Here is a 20,553-nt window from a genome sequence, read left to right on the forward strand (position 1 = left end):
AATCATTGAGCGGAAGCCTATTAATTATATTATAACAGCACTAGAAATCAGTGTCAACATCACCGTCATACCGAAGAAAAAAAAAAAAACCAGGGAGTCTGGAACACTGACGCTAACCATTACGTTGACATGTTTCGACTTATGAGTAACGTACAAGTAACGCGTGTCAACAATCGCGTAACGTGCCTACAACTTATGGCCAGCATTATGCGGAACGTGCGAGTCATACGCTGGCATACGTCGAAAAATTTCAAGCATGGAAAATTTGTCTAACACCTCGGCGTACTACGATGCATGTCAGCGTACTACGACGCATGCCAGCGTGCTCTTAACGTATACAAACTTACCCATAACGTATTAGACATGTGCCAGCGCTTGAGCCAAATTTTGCATATGTCAGGCATACGCTGGCGAAATCATCAAGATGCGACAGGACCTTTAGTGGTGCCGCACAGCTCAAATATTCAAAATAATTGTGCACTAAGTGATAAAAGCACCAAATTTGGCACACTTGTAGAAAGACATTATGAAGCGATTTGGATATTTGGCCACCACAGATTTAGCCTCTGAGGGCCGTGGCAGCCATTTTACAAAATGGTGGCCAGGTGACATTAAAATGGCTACCAGAGGAATTAAAATTGCGAGGGCTTCTACATTTGTGGAACGATTTAATCGTTTATGGGGTCTATGGATGCTCCTCACCGAGTACTACAAACATATGGGAGCAGAATTTCAAAATTTTGAAGGGGGAAAACCCTTTTTGGGGAAATTTTTCAAATCACTGTGGCTTCTACATTTATACTTTGGTGACAACTATCACTGTGCCTATATATGCGACTAATGAGGCTCTACAAAATAGCAGTTAACGATTTTCGCGTTTTTTTTTAAGGGGGAGAAAAATAGAAAAAAAAATAAAATAAAATAAAATCGCTCTGAGCTCTACTACATTTGTTTTTTTTTTTTTAAGAAAGTCCGCGCCACCACGTAAAGGGTCACCCAACTGGTTGGCCCCCCACATGGCAGCAGGAAGGCCTAACTATAGCTAAGCTGCCCGGGGAGGCACTACTCCCCCAACTATCGGTTGGACTAAACTAGCTAACCTAACCTAACCCTAACCTATAGTCCAACCTATAGCCCTGCGGGTGACATAATTACATAACAAGTGTAAAATAAATGACAATGAAAAAGCGTGTAACAATAAACATTCCTGGAAATATATCAACAACAATTGACTAAAATATGATCTAAAAATGACCAAACATCCACCCACCCCAAAGCTTCTATTAAATTATTAAAAGTTAAATGCATGGTGTATTTAAAAAAGAATTTACTCAAAAATTACAAAATTCCACATAATACATTTCAATGACACATGATGTTACAGTGATATGATGAAAAACTCAAAATTAAAAGTAGAAATGTCTAGTTCTGGGTGCACTCCCTCTCACACTGGCACTGAGCAGTACATTCAAGTGCAGCCTTTTTGCACTTGCAACGATTCACACAACCCTTCTTACATTTACATGACAGCAGTTCACGGCAAGTTTGGGCTGCTTGTGGTAATCTTGTCCAGTGGGGCTCATGCAGCCCTCCTCACTTTTGGTCCACCCCCAGCTGGTTGCCGGCGGCAGCTCTGGTGCAGGGAGCAACACCTGGCCCCATACATAACCTCCCTGGTAGGCTGCCCTCTTAAGGTGCTCTTCCAGAGCTGCCTTGGTTGGAGGAATCAACTCCACATTGTTCTTCCTTGCGAAAAGTTTCTTGCGTGCCTTGTCAATGTCTGTGCATGGACTTGTTCTGTCGTACAGGAGGATGACAAATCTCTCAATGGTGTGAATGACCTCTTCTGGTATGTCACTTGGTGCAGATGACAACTCCAACAGTGCTTCGGTCAACTCTGGCAACACATTCCAGACTGCCCATGCAGTCTTCTTCCCATAACTTGCAAAACTTGACACAGTGTCACACCCTGTCAGAGAATGGAACATCGTAAGTGCTTGTGCTATCTCTGGCCCCAGTCCAGCTGCTATTTCATGGGCTGCCAGGTATCGGAACCCTTTTCCAGTTCCAAATGCAATCCACAGTTCATTTTCTGGCTGCAGATTCTGGACAACCGAGACAGCCAACACCACAACATCTGCGTCAACCGTTCTGATCATGATTTTGTTGTGGCCATGGCGGGCTGTATGAGATACATGAAGCAGCATTCGACTGTTGGCTTCCTCGTGGGTACATGGGGCCAGCGAAGACAGCTCAGACAGTGGAGGCTTGCTGCAGACTTATTCTCCATCAGTGATGACGAGTTGCTTGTCTTTCATGTTAAACCACAGGAGAGCTTCTGACAGGAACTTGAACAACTGTGTCTTGTTGGTGTCTACTCGAAGAAAGTTCTGCCAGTTTCTGGGTATGGCTCCTTCTGCTACCACACATCTGCGCACTCCTTTACCACGCTTTGCTCTTGCACTAGCTTTGAGTGAGTCAGCTATGTAGGTGTCCCATACCAGGTCCAGGCGTGATGAAGATTGAAGCCTTGTAGACATGTAAGGGATAAAGATCTCTTGTGCATACTCTCTGAAGTTCTTGCATGCAGCAGGCTTTAGCATCTGCACAATGGCTGCTCCATCAATGACTATATGGTGGTGGTAGGAGCCTCTGACCTTGCATCTGAGATCTCTTCAGAGCATGTGAGTAGGTCGCTTTTTGTACCTAAGCGGAGACTCCATCCATCAGACAGTGCTGGAGGGCATGCCTGATTTTCATGGCGAAAGAACTCGTCCAGGTTTCCATCCCTCATCTGACAGCTGATGTAGAGCCGTGAGAAGAGTTGAGCATTGTTCTTGAGGCAAGTGAGCTTATGCTTCTCCTTGCTCACGTTCCTTCTTGGTTGAGCCTTGAACACTGAGCTTATTTCGGTGAATTGTGTCAGCAACTGGCTTGGTTCTTTCAACAAGGCAATCCCTGGAGAAAGCCTGGAACTGCTTTAGGCCAATCTCCCTTACCTTTCTGACTGCCTCAATTGCAGGAGAACCAACAATTTCTTTGGTATCAAGAGCAACGAGATCTGGGCTGTCTTCCTCAAAGGGGTTCCCGAGCTCTTCCATGACTGACTAGTGACCGGATATCTTCACAGAATGAGGCTTGGACACTGGTCGTCTGGTCATGGTGGCGTATGTTGTCTTCTCTTCCAGAGTGCTGGTTTCCATGTTGAAACTCTATGACCCTCGCCACTTCCGGCCCAGCGATCATCCAACGCCTTAAAGCAGCTGGGTTATCAGTGAGGCCAACTGCCCCACCATCTCCTTTGATGCAGGCATTGTTCTGCTCGTGTGCCTGGTCTATTGGGATTGATGAGAAGATCTTTTGTCTTTTGTACCATGAAGCTATCTTCTCGAAACTTTCTGGCTACTTCTGGGTGCCTTCCAGGAAGTTCAGTCATGTCCTTCAAGTGAACTGGAATCCACCTGGCATAGTTCATGTTGTCCATGGCATGGAACCAACAGGCCAATTCTGTCAGGGAATCAAGGTACATAGTGAACGATGCTCGTCGCAGAGAACGTACATACACATTCAACAACAACTCCAATTGACCAGTACTGGAACTGGGGAATTTCCTCTCCTCTCTGATAGCACCAATCTTCAAAAGAAAGGTGATGTTCTCCGTCATTATCTTCTCTCTTGCAATAATGGTCATAGGCTCGATGTTGCAGGATGTGCAGTGCAGCAGCAGTAATCTGATGGGCTCTCCTTGTGCGGGTGACATGAGATGCCCGTAGGAAAGACTCGGCTGTTCCAGGTGTGGTAATCTTGGCTTGCACCAGTGTCTGCACCCACCCACTACCATCCAGCCAGTCTCCCAGTGTTTTGAGGACAGCCATCTTGATATGGCGACCACCAAACAGCACGACAACCTTATCTTCACCACATTTCTCTGGCCACTTCCACTGAATTTGATTTGCCAAGGCAAATAGTGGCTGATCGAATGTGACCACTGGTGTTTGTCCTGGATTGAGATCTTCAACAGCAGTCTTCACGACATCTATGGAGTGGCGGATCATTGCCACTGTGTGTGGGCACTGTCCTGGAACATGGGACGCAGGGCGGTGGGGCGGATTGGTCTAACTTCTGGTGGCTGGCGGCTGGCATGAAAAGCGGCCCAAGATATGTTTCGCCTCAGTCATCATTTCCGTCTACGACCTGCCTTGGATTGTGTAGCCAGAGATATTCTTCCTCAGTATGCTTTTTAGCCTCTCTGTCAAGTGATGTCACCCTAGCAGTAGGGACAGGCACATTCTTGACACTGCTGGTTACAGGAGGCACGTCAGTGTAGCACTGTGGCAGCTGGCGGATGAACGTGCTTGCATTCCCAGATCCTCCAGTTACGACTATGGTTCGATCCACACCTTCTCCCATGAAACTGGGATGTTGGATCAGTGAGATAGCTGTGCCATGGAAGGAGGACTTCGCTGTTGTTGAAGAACTCAGATTGTGATCTATATTGTCGACTGCAGCAGTAGTAAAAACTTTTCCACGCATCTTGGGTGGGCAGACAACTTGCTCCAAGTGAAACTGCTTGCAGACACAGTTCCCCATCTGCGCTGTGAGGCGGAGGACACGATCATACGAGATGCTCATGCCAACGTGTGCCAGCCTATCCACCAGTTCCTTCTTGCGCGTGTGGGCGTGTAACATCATCCCTACATATATTGGAAGAGGCGTTTCTTGCGCAGGGCTGTGCCGTACAGTGGAGGATGGTGAGGTGCTTTGCATACGCTTGTGTTTTACGCTGTTGAACTTCACAATTTGAGCAATGGTAACTGCTGCATTGCTTGTGTCTGTCATCTGGTCCTTGATGCTGGGTCCCTCTAAGACCATGCTGACCAGGCCAAGTAGAATTTGTGGCACAGACTCTTTCTGGAATCCTTCAGGGAACCCAATGAAAGGCTTGGCTTCTCCAAACATGTGGCGGCGCACGACTTTTGCAGCACGTGCAAGATGGGTAGCATCATTGTCGCTGTCCATTTCACAAGCTTTAGCAATCGCATCGCCAACATCTTCTCGAAATGCCAACAGGATGTCTCTTCCCTTGCTGTGTGATTGCATGTCAGGGAACTGGGCAAGGAGTCTCTGCTTGAGACGTGTGGAATGTAACCTTGTGTTGCTCTTGATGCCAAGCTGTTCAATTCTTGACTGGTATAGTTGAGCCAGTTCTGCTAACTTGAACACTAGCGCTGTCTCCTCACCCTGTCTGGTCTCTTCAATAAAGAGCACAAGTTCAGCAAAAGCTACTCGTGACAGCTCTTTCTCTGGTCGTTTCTCCTGGTGCTTCAGAAGATCAGGCCGCTCTGGCACGATTATATAACCCTGACAAGCATTTGGCATGGTACTTAGCTTCCAGGGCCACCATGTCCCCAGTACTGAGTTTGCCAAGTAGGGCACTGTCTTCAAGGAGGGTCGCACAGTCCCTCACGTGCCTGTCAATTGTAATGCTCGCTGCCTCATGAAGCCGTTATGAGCCTGCAGGTTGTTGACAGAAGAAACAGGAGGGGGGCCTTGAGTTATCTGTGCTCGATGAGAGGGACCTGGTGCACTTGCATGCATCAGTATTATGGCTGTCATCAGCAGTTACACGCATTCGCTTTTCGGCTCTCTGTACTTTTGTCCTGTTATATTTTAGTCGACAGGTTTTGTGATAACCAGCACTGTTCGCAACCATAGCTGCTTCAATTCCGTGACCGTCGTCAAGCCGGCAGAACTGAAGCGTACGTGGAAGTTCCTTTAGTTCATTGAATCTGATCAGATTTTCGGCCAGGGAACTGTAGCCGCTCCCGACATCTGTTCGCTTGGACTGTGAGGGACGAGTCAGTCTCTTTCGTGTCGTCTTGACAGATGATACACAGGTTCCAGTTTGTTGTTGGTGGATCTGACGACGTTGAGACAGGTCGCTCTGGGTCGACCAACTTGAAGCTCTTGGACATGGCTGCTTTTAAGCGATGACCACCATCACCAACCTGCAATGACAAATAAATATATTAGAGTCCATGTTACGACGATACGAGCATATTATACAAAATTTTAATTATTTCCCCAAAAAAAGGTTTTCCCCCCCACCCCCCTTCACAATTTCGAATTTTCGAAAATCTGCTCCCATACATTTGTGGTACTCAGTGAGGCGCATCCATAGACCCCATAAATGATGAAATCGTTCCACAAATGTAGAAGCCCGAGCCATTTTAATTCCTCTGGTAGCCATTTTAATGTCACCTGGCCACCATTTTGTAAAATGGCTGCCATGGCCCTCAGAGGCTAAATCTGTGGTGGCCAAATATCCAAATCGCTTCATAATATGTCTTTCTACAAGTGTGCCAAATTTGGTGCTTTTATCACTAAATGCACATTAGGTTAGCTATGCTCCCCACTATCTCTGGGATAACAGCTGAGGAGAAAATGTTCTTGAGAGGTGTATCCACTATGTACAGGTTGCCCTCACAGAGGAGGATGACACTGTCCCTCAGTTTGAGAACATTCTGGCTTGTACTGATACATATATCTCCTGCCAGCTGGTAGTGGTCCTTCTTCTCCTCTGCTGCTGAAATCTTCAGGAAGGGCAGGAGATATTTCTGCACCAGCTGAGCAAGGTGAGGTATTGTAGTGACAAACCTGTTGAGAGAAGCTTCATCCTGTGTGATGCCAGACAGTGCACCATGCTTTTTGAGAACTTTGATCTCCTGCTCCAATCCCTGGTCTGTGAAGAGGTTGCAGAATGCCTCCATAGACTTGGTCACAACAAAGTTACCATTCTTGAGGGCTTCCCATGTTGTGGGATCATTTTCTTTCAGTTGATACATCTGGGTCAAATGTGGAGGCATTAGTCTTGCATAGTTGATCAGACCATGGAAATGGAAGTACTTTATGTTTTTCTCAATGGCAGCCAGACACAGCCTTCCCAGTCTCTCGACGTTGCTGCTGCAATGATCTCGAGTAGAGCCTCAACCTGGCCAGGGTAATTGTCAAAGAACTGACTCATCTCCCACCTCCAATTGTAGCCTCTTCCTTTTGGAAATTTTCTGAGTAATAGCTCTCTAGGTCTTTGTAGATGGCTACCATTTCTGGGTCATGCTCATGGAGGGTTTTACGCAATGATGCACACAGCCCCTTGAGTTCACTTGGTGGTTCTCCAATGACTGCATCCAGTTTAAGCAGGAGGATGTTGAGAGCATTCGTGATAGGGTATTCCACACCTCGCTTGTAGCTCTTGCCACTGTATATCCCTCTCAACGCTGCTGAAGAATAGATCCCAGTGTCCACTGCTAAGGTGTCTTGGCCACTCCCCTCTGATGTTTTGCCAAGTCCATGAAGTACAGCAAATATGATGTGGAGAAGTCCAGCCCTCAGGACCCAATTCTTGTTCTTGACAGACTCCTTCAGCTTGAGTGCCCGTTGATAGAGGTTGAGATGAAGAGTGATCAGGGTCCGTCTTTGAGGACCAACAACCTCTGCTGATATGTCTTGTGCCAAACAAAGAACTGTGTAAAGAGTACCATAATCAGTAGGTGATGTTCAAAACAGTGGTGCCACAACCTCCACATTGGTTTTTGTTGGTGGCTGGTAACCATCCTGACTTTTTATCAAGAGGTGCTGTGTGGCTGCCTAAGTTGGCATCACATCTTCTTTCTTTAATCTATTCTTCTTCTCCATTCTAGTTGTTACTTCTAAAATCATCTCTGTTTTATCTCCAACATCTACTCCACCATTAGCAATGCCAGATGTCTCAGACAGGGGGCATTGGCGAGTAAATTGGCTAATGCCCACGTGTGGGCGAACTTTGAGTACTTTTTTTTTTTAGAGGATCCACTTCCCTGTGGAAAGGGTAACTGGGGAACCTGATAGGAGCCAATTTGATATCAGGCTCTTCTCGATACTTGATTTGCATTTGGAGAGGCTTCTGAGGGGGCTTGGGACGGATCTTCAGTGGTTGGTTTATGACTTCCCCATCTTCCTCCTGCTGGAAGAGCACCAACAATGTTCCATGAAATGTGTTCTGCCCATATGCTGTGTTTTCCAGAAAGTCAATGTTGTCTACAGCAAACCAGAGAGGTACATTTCATTTTACAAATTCTGGGAAGCAGTATCCTCCAGTTGACAGCATCCGCTGCTGCACTGCAAACTCCACCCCTCTTCTGAAGATTGAGTATATATTGGTAGTCACTGCCTATGTACACTGTGGACAATGTAAAAACAAGATTTTGATCACGTACACGGGAATGAATTGCCAGGGGGATGCCAATTGAAAGTCGAGTCTCCACTGTCTTTTTGAACTCATGAGAATTCTTCAACTTGACTTGTCTCTGACTTCTTGAGCTCTGCACAATCAGCTGGCATACAACATCAACATTCTTCTTCACCTCGGCTTCACGCTGTCCTGAGATTCTTCTAGCTTCAGAGCCATACATGATATGCGTTACTATGAACTCTAGCATGGGGGGGGGGGGGTTAAAGTCATTGAAGTCACCTGTGAATTTCCAATCTCTTGCACCGAGAACCTCTTTCCTCAGGGCACAAGACAGATCTATGAGAACCCATGCATCTGTATCTGCAGTTGCAAACTCAACAGGTTGGCCCACTGACTTCTTCCTCATAACTCTGTGACTCTGCCAACAATTTGGGGGCTCAACAAATTCAACATCTAGCACATGCTGTTCAATCAACTCCTTCAAGTGCTTCTTGTGATTGTCACTTCTCTGCTCATGAATTTTCATCTCCTTCAACAGATCAAGATAAAAGTCATTTAAATCAGTCATGCTAAGGACACAGCCATCGACACTTAAGGAATCTCTCACATACACAACAAATCCAGCATCACACACATTTTTCACATGTCTATATGCATCGCTATCTCCAAGTTCCTTTCAACGTCTGTCTGCAAACCTACGACAGTCTCGATGATAGTATTTCTCTAATGCTGCTGCATCTCCAGGATCTGACAGTTCAGCAAGACTCAATCTGACCAAGTCATCATCAGTAGCCCCTTTGATTTCTATAAACCTTTGACCCATAGGATCTGATACTACTCTGTGCAGCCCTTGTAATGATTTTTGACAAAAAGAACATGTATAGAATATACATTTCTTTTCCTTCAGAAGCACTTTAGCACCTTTCTGCCTTATAAGAGGCCTTGCTGCCTCAGATTTAACTGTCTGATGGCCTTCCACGTTTTGGAATCACTGGCAATACATCAGAGATAGAGGATGCATCAGAAAGAGTTGGTGTTTGGGGAAGAGCACGTTTTCTACACATCTCTAAGTTGGCCTTGTTTGCAACACTCGCTGTGATAACAGACATTATGTAAATCTGACTCAGACAGGCTAATGAAATGATCTGCCAGTGATTTGAGGTTCACATCACCTAGATTATAGCCCGCTCCACCACCTTTTCTTTTAGATCTTTCACGAGTGATACATCATGTTTATCAACAAGTTTCTTATTGACAGAGTCTCCCTCCTTGCAAATGATGCAAGTCCTCACTTCTGCAGCTTTTTGTTGAGACATTTTTTCAGGTAGGTTAAAGCGTCAGAGCTTGACTGGATGGAAACCCAGCTTGACTGGGTTCTCAGCGTTGTTCCGGGAAGTCACAACTGAATTGCTCGTCCGGTGGGCGTGCGGCTGCTATTAGTGAAAAGCGGTCGTTCGCACGCTGGGCGGGCATAGATTCGTAACACTGGTGTTCAGGAGTGTGGGATTCAAATCCAACCCACCTCCAACCAAATTAACGGGAATCGGATGAGGGGTGTGTGGAGCGACCCTCGATTTCCATTAAATTGCGGGCTTTAAATTTATTCCGAGAAGCAAGATGGCGGTTCAAGGCGAACGGGTGCAGGGTGGATTAGAAATGTGTTTGAATGTAGGATCCATGGCCCGGGATGGTTCTTTTTATGACCCCACCACTAATTTTAATCAGTGGGGGAGCTCACCCTCATATACTGAGCATGAACTTTGCCGACAAACGAACTCGAAGTCGCACAATAGCGGCGCGATCGCATCTCAGCGCAACACGGAGCGGGCTGCTATTATTAGCACAACTAACGGCATGACACGAGGCGGGTGCTCCCAGCCACCGTTTCAAACCACGGGGTCATGGCAGGCATGGCAGGATGCCGGAGCATGCATTGACGGGCTTCAAAGACAAGTGTCAAAGTCCTTGCAGTGGTGGAGGAATGGTGACAACTGTATAGGGGAATTGCATTCGTTTTCCTTTGAATTGGACGAGGCACGGTGGCGCGTAGACAGGGTTCATGAGGATTACGTGCGAACGGAGTCACAACGATTGGCCGAGGTACAGGAAGAAAGGAGGGAGGAAGAACAAATGCAAAGAAAGCTTGAAGAGGAAAAACGGAAACATGATTTGGAATTTAAAAAACTGAAGGGAGAGATTTAAAGAAGGCAATAGGAAAAAAGAAAGCCTCGAACAGAAGATAAAAAGAGGAGAGAAATATCTGGAGGAAAGGAAGGAAGAATTGTTGGAAAAGTCAAGACGGTTCAAAGAACTACAGGGATAAATGAGGAAAGTAGAGGGGAGTACCCATAAGTTGGAACAAGAGAAGAACGAACTGAACGAAAGAATAGAGGAAGAGCAAATTAGTAATTCTCGGGATAGGAAGAACTTGGAAGAAGAATGGAAAACAAAGCTGGAAAAGGAAAAATGAAAAAAAAACAAGGCTGGAAAAGGAAAGACGGGGAAAAGGAAAAATCAAAGCTGGAAGAGGAAAAACGGAAACACGATTGGTAATTGAAACAACTGAAGGAAGAGGTAAGAACAGGCAATCAGGAAAGAGAAAGCCTAGAACGGAAGATAAAAAGAGAGGAATGGCTAGAAATTAACAAGGAATGCGGTAAGAAAATGAACGAATTGAGGATGGAAGCATTGGAGTGTGCGGAGATGCAAGAAAGAGTAGTGAAGGAAACGAGATTGCAGAATGAGGAACAAGAGAGACAGCGGAATAAGAAACAAAAGGAACACGAATTGGAAATTCACCAACAAAAGGAGATGGGCAAGAGAATGGATGAAATGAGGAAGAAAGAATGTGAAAGGTGTGTGGAGATGAGGACGGAATTAGAAAAGAAAGCTTCGGAGTTACAGAAACACCAAAGCAGAGAGAGAGAATTACAAAACAAACTGAGGATGTTAAGAGAGGAAAGAATGAGAAAGGAGAGTGAAACGTTAAGGAACTAGACTGTGCAGCCAAGGCCAGATTAAAGAATGAGATGCAAGAAAGGGTACTGAAAGAACAAGGAATGAACCAGGAAAGGGACATCAGCCAATTGAAGGAAACAACGAGATTGCAGAATGAAAAACATGAGGAACAAGAGAGACAGTGGAATAGAAAACAAAAAGAACATGAATTTGAGGTTGACCAATTGAAAGAAAAGGCAAGGTTAGAGTATGAGGAGATGGTGAAAGAACAAGGAATGAAACAGGAAAAGGAACTAAGCCAATTTAAAGAAACGATGAGATTGGTGACCGAAAAGCATGAGGAACAGTGGGAGAGAAAACAAAAACTATATGAATTTGAAATTAACCAACTCGAGGAGAGAGCAAAATTTGAGTCCACAGAGAGGGAAAAACGCAGGAAAGATAATGAACAGCAAAGGGGGCTCAGAAAGGAACCAGGAAGTAGAACAGCACAATAATGTGGGACGTGTGATATCACCACAGGGAGTAATGTTAGTGCTACAGGACTTGATCGACACCACTCGTCGGATGAAAGAACAATTAGGACCAACCCTAATAAAGGAGACAAATAAAACTGGAGAAGAGGGAAATAACAGAGACAAAGAAGGAAATATAAGTATTGCCAGAGACACAGGAGATAGACCGAGTCGAGACTGAATTAAATAGACACGAAGAGACAACAGAAACAAAATGTATAGAGACTCGGGAGTTGAAAAAGTATAGGAGAGACGACACAATAAAGACGGTGTGAAAGACGAGCACACACATGGAGGTAGTGGAGGACGATGAAGGGGAGCTCGGGGAATGTCTCGTGACCCGGTGCAAGCAGCCGGATAGCCTCCTTCAGGAATGGAGGGAGACGCTATGCTCCCTTGAAGCGGATCTCGACCAGGTGGGTCCGGTCAAGCTTTGCGAGGTAGAGGGGGTGAGTGCTGTCGACGGGTGCACGTGGAGCTTGGGGGGTTTGGAGACCCCGGAACCCCCTTGTGGTGGCGCTAATCCCCAGTGTGATTGTCCCGGTGTGTATGTTCACGAGTGTGGAAAAATGCATGCTGCAACGCGCGCATGGCATGGGTGAAAGTTTGTGTGTGAAAGGGACCGCGTGTGTGAGTAGAATGGTATGCGTAGTTGCGAGTGAGCCGAAGTGCGTGCCTCCCAGCACACAGTGTGTGGATGAAATGCCGAGTGTGGAAGAAGCACGATGTGTAGAAGAGACAGTGTGTGTAAGTGAAAAGGTGTGTGTGAGTGAAACCCCCTGTGCAAGTGAAAGGCCGTGTGCGAGTGGAACCACGTGTGTGAGGGAAAGGGCATGCGTGAGTGAACGGCCGTGTGTGAGAGGTTGCTGTATGTGAGGGAGATGGCAGTCGGCATGCGGGAACATGCAACCGCATGTCCGAGTGTCATGGAGAGGTGTGTGAGCGTCGTGGCACGTGGGAGTTTGTGCGCGAGAGTGCAACGACGACAGTGCCCGACGGTGGACAAAGGCCGAGTAGCGGCCGTAGCTATTTTGGGGACCGCGCTGGGTTTGCACGGCAGCGCGTGCGGGTCCGTGCTGTGCTACGCACGAGGCCGCCACGTGCGTGCCTGCGGGAGTGAAGTCCGGTCCGTAAACGCAAGCAGTGGATTAGCTGATCCCGCGGACGGACAGAAGGTAGGCTGGATATGGATTTGGACCGGAAGGGTTCTCCACGCGAGCGTGTCTGCGAAGCTCCGACGAGCAGAGCACGTGTTCGCGTGGGGAACCCCTCGAAACACGAGGCTTGTTTTTAATGCGCAGGGTGACGTCGTGGCTGCATGGTTGGAATCCGGCAGGAGGGAGGAAATCCCTGCCAGATGGTACCATCCAAGAGGGACGAGGTGCGCGAAGCGCGAACAGCTGCCATGACGTCACGAACAGATCTCAGGTTGCGAGTTGCCGCGCAAGTGCGCGCATTGAAAAATAACAAAAAAAAAACAAAGCAAGCCTCGTTTCGGGTGAACAGGATTCCAGGGCAAGGGGTGGAAAACCCCCCTGCCCGGGCACAGGATACCACTAGTTAGGGGGAAGGGTTAGTTTAGTGAGACCGGCTTCATGGCGCAGGAATAAGTCCTCATCGAGCCTGTGGAATGGATTAGTTAGAGGGATTGTAGTTTAGATTTAGGATGGAAGATGGAAAAGGGGATTTTTGGAGACAGTGACAGACTGTGGATGTGTAGTGGGGACGTAGCTTAGCTACGAAGATTAAATGGAACATGCTATATTGTAAGGGATGACGAGGGAGCATGAGGTAGTTTTGGGATTTAGTGAGAAGAATGGCAGTGATCAGCGATGTATGAGAAGAGGAGTGAAATCAATTGAAACATGTTGAGTGAGTGAGGCCAGCGGGTCTGTGTGTATGGAGCGAATGTGGAATGCATGGCACGATGAGTGATTGTGGGGAGGAGTGATTCCCACTCAAGGGACCCCGGGGTCAGTATAATGCGAGTTAGTGGGTTATTCAAATTGACAAAATGGAGGTCATTTTGCTGTTGGTGGGAATGTAGGCTCGAAACCCATTTGGAGGGGTGCAGGAGCCCTGTTGATGGGCTGGGAGCGTGGCTACGAATGGTGAGTATCGCTTAGTGGGAAACCCGGGCACGTCGGCCATGGTAGGCCAAGGGTCCAGTGGGGGCCGGGATAGCGTAGTAGGCACGGGTGGGCCCGCATGATGCTGGGCCCGGGGCGCCATTGGCCGCGTGGGCAGTGCATTGGGCACAGGCACCCAGGGAAGGGGCCCAGGGCGCCAGCCTGCCACGTGAGCGTTTCAGGGGAGTAGCCATAGAGGGCACTCCCCAGTGTTTAGGGAGCTGTTAGGCTTGGAGACAGTTGTAGTGCCCGGGGGTGCCATCGTTGGAGAATCGGCAGAGGGTAGTTCCTGCCAAGGGAGCCACGCGTCCCAGCCACGAAACCGTGCGAGGGCAAGAGGGAAAATTCTAGGGCGAGGCCCGAAATTGTGAGGACACCAACACAGGCGACAGGAATTTTGGTTTATAGAACCAGTAGTTTAAGCGAGAGGCGCTTTTGGAAAGCCCCGGGGCAGTTAAAAGTTAAATAGTTAGGGTAGATAGGAAGTGTACCCCTCCGCACCATCCATCCCCCCTTCACTCTCATTGTGGGCTGCTGGACCCACTTTGTGTTATAGATCACTGAAGTCTGGGGAGGCCATCCTGAGGCTTCGTTGGGCCTCGACACAGGACGCCAGCTCTCCCTTATTCCCCTCCGGGAAGGGAACTTAGGGGTTGGGAGTAGGCTCGGAGACAGGTAGGTGAGCCAGACAGAGACGATAAAAGGGGGTTAGGGAGACGATTTATAGAGGGGGAAATATAAATAAAATAAAACAAAAAAAAAAACAAGTTGGGGCTAAAATTGTTTTGCAAACTAAGGGGGTGGGTATGGACCAAGACAAGCAAAGGCGATAGGTTGGGAGGGAGACAGTCAGGTAGGTCCGAGCCCGCCTTCCGAGTGGCCAGCACCACCGCACTCCCTCCACACTTGCAGGACAAGGCCTGTGCCGGTCAGTTCATCTGCCGGTTATTTTGCTACAAGGCCTGTGCCGGTCATTCATCTGCCGGCTGTTTTACGACAAGGTCTGTGCCGGTCAGCTTCACCACCGGCCCGTTTTGCTACAACGGCCTTGTCTCGCCTTGCCATTCCTCGTCTGCCTGCTTTTACCTTGCTGCATTTGCCCCATCCATTCATTCATTACCATGTGCGCCAGGATCATCGCGCGTGCTGCAGGGACTGCCCTGTAGGCAGCCACATCACGGGACTGCATTGGCAGCCCGTGCACCGTGTGTTCCATCCATCCGATCATTGCCTGTGTTTGCTTGCGCCAGGATCTTCACGCGTTCTGCAGGGACTGCCCTGGCAGATCGTGCACCGCTTGTGTTCACTGCGCTCATTTCACGAGGGAGGCCCAGGACTGCGTTTGAGCAGCCGGCCACATTCCCTGTCACCTGCATTATTTCATAAGCCAGAGACTGCTTGTGAGCAGCCTGGCTCCCTGAATCACTAACTGGCCTGTGGGATGACTGTCATGTACTTTTCTTTTCCCAGAGTCCATCAGTCCTGGGCCATCGTTTAGTGTAAAATTAGAAGTTAAGGTTTAGGTTTAAGTTAAGAGTAAAATTGTACATGAGTTGCTTCCCCCTGCATGTTTGTCGTAGCGCTGGCAATTTATTTAAGTCGTCTGTATGAGTGGGTTTGTTTAGCAAGTTACTCAGCCCGTAGGTTATTTATTTTTGGGACACGAATACACTAAATGTCGCACTCAGGGATCCGAAGACAAAACGTACTAGGGGAAACTTACACATGATGGCACACGAAAATTCAACGACTCGGGACGAGTCTGTAAAAAGGGGAGGAGGTAGTGTTACGGTTGTGGAAATTCACAGAACACCATATAGGTCCTTCGTTCAGTTATATTGCTAAGTGTGTGTTCAGATAGATTTCCCCACCGTTGTTTAATGGGATTTATTCGTGTCACAGGGGCTGTGATCTTCAGGTAGCCGTTTTTCTTTACTATCGTTATTTTGGACCAACCGCTTCACCACACCACCGCGTTTCCACCTCGGCACACAGTTGCCAGAGGCCTGGCCTTCGTTGAGGGAAAGCAGGCGGCCCCCATTCCCCCCTCCCCTGGACGAATGGCATCTCCACGGTGAATTCCACCTGGCGTGTGGAAGAAGACAAATACAGCGGCGAGGGAGCGTCCCCCGATTTGGTGGGAAAACGCTTCCTTCGAGAAGGTTCCCGCATGTTCTGGAAGGAGGGTGAGGCGAGAGCGGAGGGGTGGAGCGTGGGTAATAAAAAGGGCGCATGGAGCGTTCGTTCTCTCTCTCTCTGGGGTTGCTGCCTGCCTGCCTCTCTCTCTCTCTCTCTCTCGTTGCTGGTGTTGTTGCTGCCGCTGGACGCCGCGGAAGGAGCGGTGCTGCTTCTGCCGGAGCTTCGTGAAAATCTGGGCTCGTGTCCGAGTCAGGACCTTGGAGCGGTCGGTCGGTGGAGGTCCGGGCGTCGCGCGCAGCGCTGCTGTGTCACGCGAACCTGCGCGTGCGTGTGGGGAGAGCCGGAGAGAGCTCGCCTGCCGCTTGGCAAGGCCTGGGCGCAACCGCGGCTATGCTAGCTGCCGTGGGGACAGGACGTCACGACTCGCCCCAGCAAGGCACCACGAGGGTGCAGGTAACCTGCAACGGTCTCGTGGGGCCCTTTCGGTCATCAAAGCCCCACCTTATAAAGGCCCACGGGCCCAGTCTGACTTGTCTTTGAGGGGGTCTTTTCTTTGCTTTTCTTTTGAGTGAATGTTGTGGCGTCGAGTCTTTCAAGTAGAACTGTTGTTAAGTAAATGTACATGGTAAAACAATAGTCGGTTGCCTTGCTCGTGTCTTTGTCCCGTCCCGGTCTTCGTAAAGCAACTGCATGCGTGTTTTTGAATTCCTTGCCTGTATACGTGTGTAGTAATTAAAATGTGCTTGTTTTAATGTCGGTAGAGGCTGGTTCCTGCCAAGGGAGTTCGTCGTGTCCTTTTTCCCCAAATTGAACTGCTATCTTGCTTTTGGAATACTAGTTGGGTTTTGAATACCGATAATAGAATCGGGTCCGGCGATAATACCCGCTCGGTTATCCCAGAACGGAACGAACCGCTTAAGCGGTTCGTGTCCAAACAGGCCTTTGCCGAGGTACTGGTCCCTCGGTAGGTTATCCGCGCGAATATTTAGGTAATCGATATTCGGCGATTGACCCTGTCGCGCGCGGGTAGAATACGGACTGGGCCGTGGTGTGTGTGGAAGGCACACCCGTGACAGGTTCTCGGCGTTGTTCCGGGAAGTCACGACTGAATTGCTCGTCCGGTGGGCAGGTCAGGTCAGGTATGGGAGCATGTGCCAGAACAGCACGTCGCTGCGTCCACTTTCCGCCGGTACTCCAGGGGCCTCCGTCTGGCCATCCCCCAGGCAGATGCCAGGCCCATCCCCATCTCCTCGAGATGATGGTCAACCTGTTGCAACCATGAGGCACGTGGTCGACCCACTGGCCTCCTCCACTCATGAGACTCCCTCGCTGAGAGAATCTGGTGAGCAGGATCAGAGTCAGGAAAACGAGCCACATGTCCATACAGCCGCAACTGACGCTCACGGACCATGCAGGTAACAAATCTCATCCGAGTCTCTCTCAGCAACCGCTCGTTGGACACAAAATCCGACCAGCGATAGCCAAGGATTCTCCGAAGAGACCTGGTACCAAAGGAATTAAGTCTCCGTCTCAGATCCTTGGTCAGAGTCCAAGTCTCGCACCCATAGAGCAAGACTGGAAGTACCAAGGACCAGAAGACTCGGACTTTCGTCCTCCCGCACAGGTACCGGCAGCGCCACACCCCATGATCCAGTGAATCCATGACTCCCCAGGCCCGACCCAGACGTCTATTGACCTCTGACTCGCAGCCAGCAGAGACATGAATATCACTGCCAAGGTAAGTGAATCTCTCCACGACCTCAACATCCTCACCACAAACAGACACAGACAGGACAGCAGCATCCAAGATGTCACCGAAAGCCTGGATCTTAGTTTTGACCCAAGAAACCCGTAATCCCAACGGCTCCGACTCCTCATTCAGCACCTCGAGGGCCCCCAAGAGGATGTCTAAAGTCTCCGCAAAGATGATTGCATCATCTGCAAAGTCAAGGTCCGAGATCTTGACATTCCCAAATGACGCACCGCAACTTGATCTCTCCGACATCCTCCCTAGAATCCAGTCCATACAAGTGCTGAAAAGTGTGGGGGCAAGTACACATCCCTGACGAACTCCAGTAACAACTGGAAATAAGTCAGAGATGGTACCACCACACTTCACAGCACTCTCAGTACCAGAGTAGAGTTCAGACATCAGATCGATCAGTTTTGGTGGCACCCCACGAAGACCAAGAATCCTCCAGAGGACATCCCGATTCACTGAATCGAACGCTTTACAGAGATCAACATAGGCTGCAAGCAGCCCCTGCCAAAACTCTCGCCTGCGTTCGGTGAGGACACGAAGTGCAAGGATACGGTCAATCGTTGACCTCTTTGGTGTAAAGCCTGACTGCTCTGGACGCTGGTGCTCAAGCAGATGGTGGCGAACCCTATCGAGAATTATCCGAGCAAAGACCTTGCCCGGCACTGAGAGCAGTGTCACCCCTCGGTAGTTGTTGCAGTCTTGGCGATCACCCTTCCCTTTCCAGAGAGGGACAACAAGGCCCCTCTTCCAGTCAGTTGGGATGATGCCTGTGTTCCAGGCAGAGCACAAAACTGCATGCAACGACACGAGTGCAGCATTTCCACCAGCCTTGAGAAGTTCGGCATGGATGCCACAGATCCCTGGAGCTTTGCCCCGTTTCAACTGGTTCACCGCAGCCCGTGTTTCCACAAGCGTAGGTGGACCACAGTTGATTCGAGGGTCAGCAACAGGGATTGTAACACCCTTGACGTCCAACTCGACAGTTGGGGGATCAGCCTGGTACAACCGCTCAAAGTAACCGGCCCAGCGGGCGTTCACTTCAGACTCCTCTGTCAAGAGCCTACCAATCTCTGCTCGAACTGTAGTGCTCCGAGGGATGGGCTTGGATGAACGTAATGCGCGAATTCCCCTGTAAGCGGGACGAGAATCACCTGTCCACAGGTGATGCTCTACCCCCTCACAGATTCCTCGCACATAGGCCTCCTTGTCCACCCTCAGTGCACGTACAGTTTTACGCCTCAGCTCCCTGAACAGCTCAGCTCTGCCATTCAGCCTGGCCATGCGACTCTGGTCAATGGTATCCAGTGTCCCTTGAGACAAAATTCTTCTTTGCCCTGCGGTGAGCTCCAAGGCATCCACCGGCAACATCAAGGACGGTGGTCTTGAAGGCGCTCCACAACTCTTCAGGACCCCCCAAGGCACCCAGACCCCCCAAGTGTCCACTCAGCCTGTTCGCAAACTCCTCAGCTACTCTCTCATCCCTGAGCTTGGCAACATCCAGCCTCGGCTGGGATAGTACCATTCTCCAGGATTTAAGGTGCAGCTTTAGAGTTGCTACAACAAGCCTGTGGTCAGTATTGAGGAACTGAGCACTCCGGTAGACCCTGCAGTTCTGGATCATCCTCCAACGACCGTCAATGAGGACATGGTCAATCTCCTTTGCTACACCGCCAGCGTTGGAATACCAAGTCCAGCGATGAGCTTGTGGGCGCTGAAACCATGAACCAGCCACCCTAAGTCCATGACTTCTTGCAAAGTCAAGGAACTTAGTGCCATTCTGGTTCATAGTTCCTGACGCATGGGGACCAACACACACCTCATAACCGTCCCTATCAGTTCCAGTCGATGCATTGAAATCCCCCAAGACTAGAAGTGTATCTCGTCTGGGGCACTGATCAACCACAGACTCGAGTGTGGCGTAGAATGCATCCTTCACGGTGAGATCACTCGCCTCAGTCGGAGCATAAACAGAGACCAGGGAAATGACACCTAAGGAGTGACGAATCCTTAATCTCATAATACGCTCGTTGACCGGTGTTACCTCAATTATCATTGGGGTCAGCTTATTGGACACAGCTACAGCAACTCCTTGGGTATGGTAACCATCAGAGCGACCAGACCAATAGTAGGTGTAACCACCCACCATTATCTCGCCGCAATCCGGTCTCCGAACCTCAGAGAGAGCTGCAATCGCGATGTCCAAACGCTTGAGCTCAGATGATAACAGGACAGGTGATCATCCTCTCTTAGGGATAGGACATTCCAGGCACCCACCCGAAGGGACCGCCTCAGGTTAACCCAAGGAGACCGCCGTCTGGTGGACGACACCTCAGCACCACTCCGACACACTCTCCCGCAATCTGACCCAGGGATGTTACCCCGTGGTTTCCCTCCTATCAAAGATTGGGGGTCCCGAAGGCTTTGCCCCAATCCCGTCATCCGGTGAGCTGCCCTGCGAAGGGAAGCTGCACAGGAGGTACTCCCACGGAGTGGGTTTTCAGATTTTTTTGCGTTTTGCGGAATGAAGGGTTTTACGCTGGCCGGAGTGCAAATCCTGCCACCAACCTCCTAATAAGAAGTGACCCAACTGCAGGAGGACGTCCGCAGACAGTTGGGCACTAGATATGGATGGCCGTTGGCTCACAAGGAGCTCCTCCGCCCTTTGACAGGTTTTGTTTTTAATCCTGCTGGGTGTCCATATCCAAACACCCTCCTCACCAGAAAACCTGGTGGGGGAGACGGTTTCGCCGCCGACAACCCGACCATATCCCAGAACGGAACGAACCGCTGAAGCGGTTCGTGTCCAAACAGGCCTTTGCC

At 49.3% G+C, this 20,553-nt stretch overlaps 2 pseudogenes across 1 annotated transcript in view; both read right to left on the reverse strand.

Annotated features, from left to right (window-relative positions):
• Positions 1 to 1,575: 1,575 nt before the first annotated feature.
• Positions 1,576 to 20,553, reverse strand: part of LOC147023291 (uncharacterized) — a 40,329-nt pseudogene continuing 21,351 nt past the window's right edge. Inside the window, exon 5 of the transcript XR_015060127.1 lies at positions 1,576 to 6,008. The product of XR_015060127.1 is annotated as an uncharacterized LOC147023291 (transcript). The remainder of the gene's footprint in view (positions 6,009 to 20,553) is intronic.
• On the reverse strand, positions 6,015 to 15,107 carry LOC147023292 (uncharacterized; annotated as a pseudogene).

This window comes from Eptatretus burgeri, chromosome 7 (assembly GCF_056783735.1).
Source record: "Eptatretus burgeri isolate ZD-2024b chromosome 7, Ebu_testis_v1, whole genome shotgun sequence".
Lineage (NCBI taxonomy): Eukaryota > Metazoa > Chordata > Myxini > Myxiniformes > Myxinidae > Eptatretus > Eptatretus burgeri.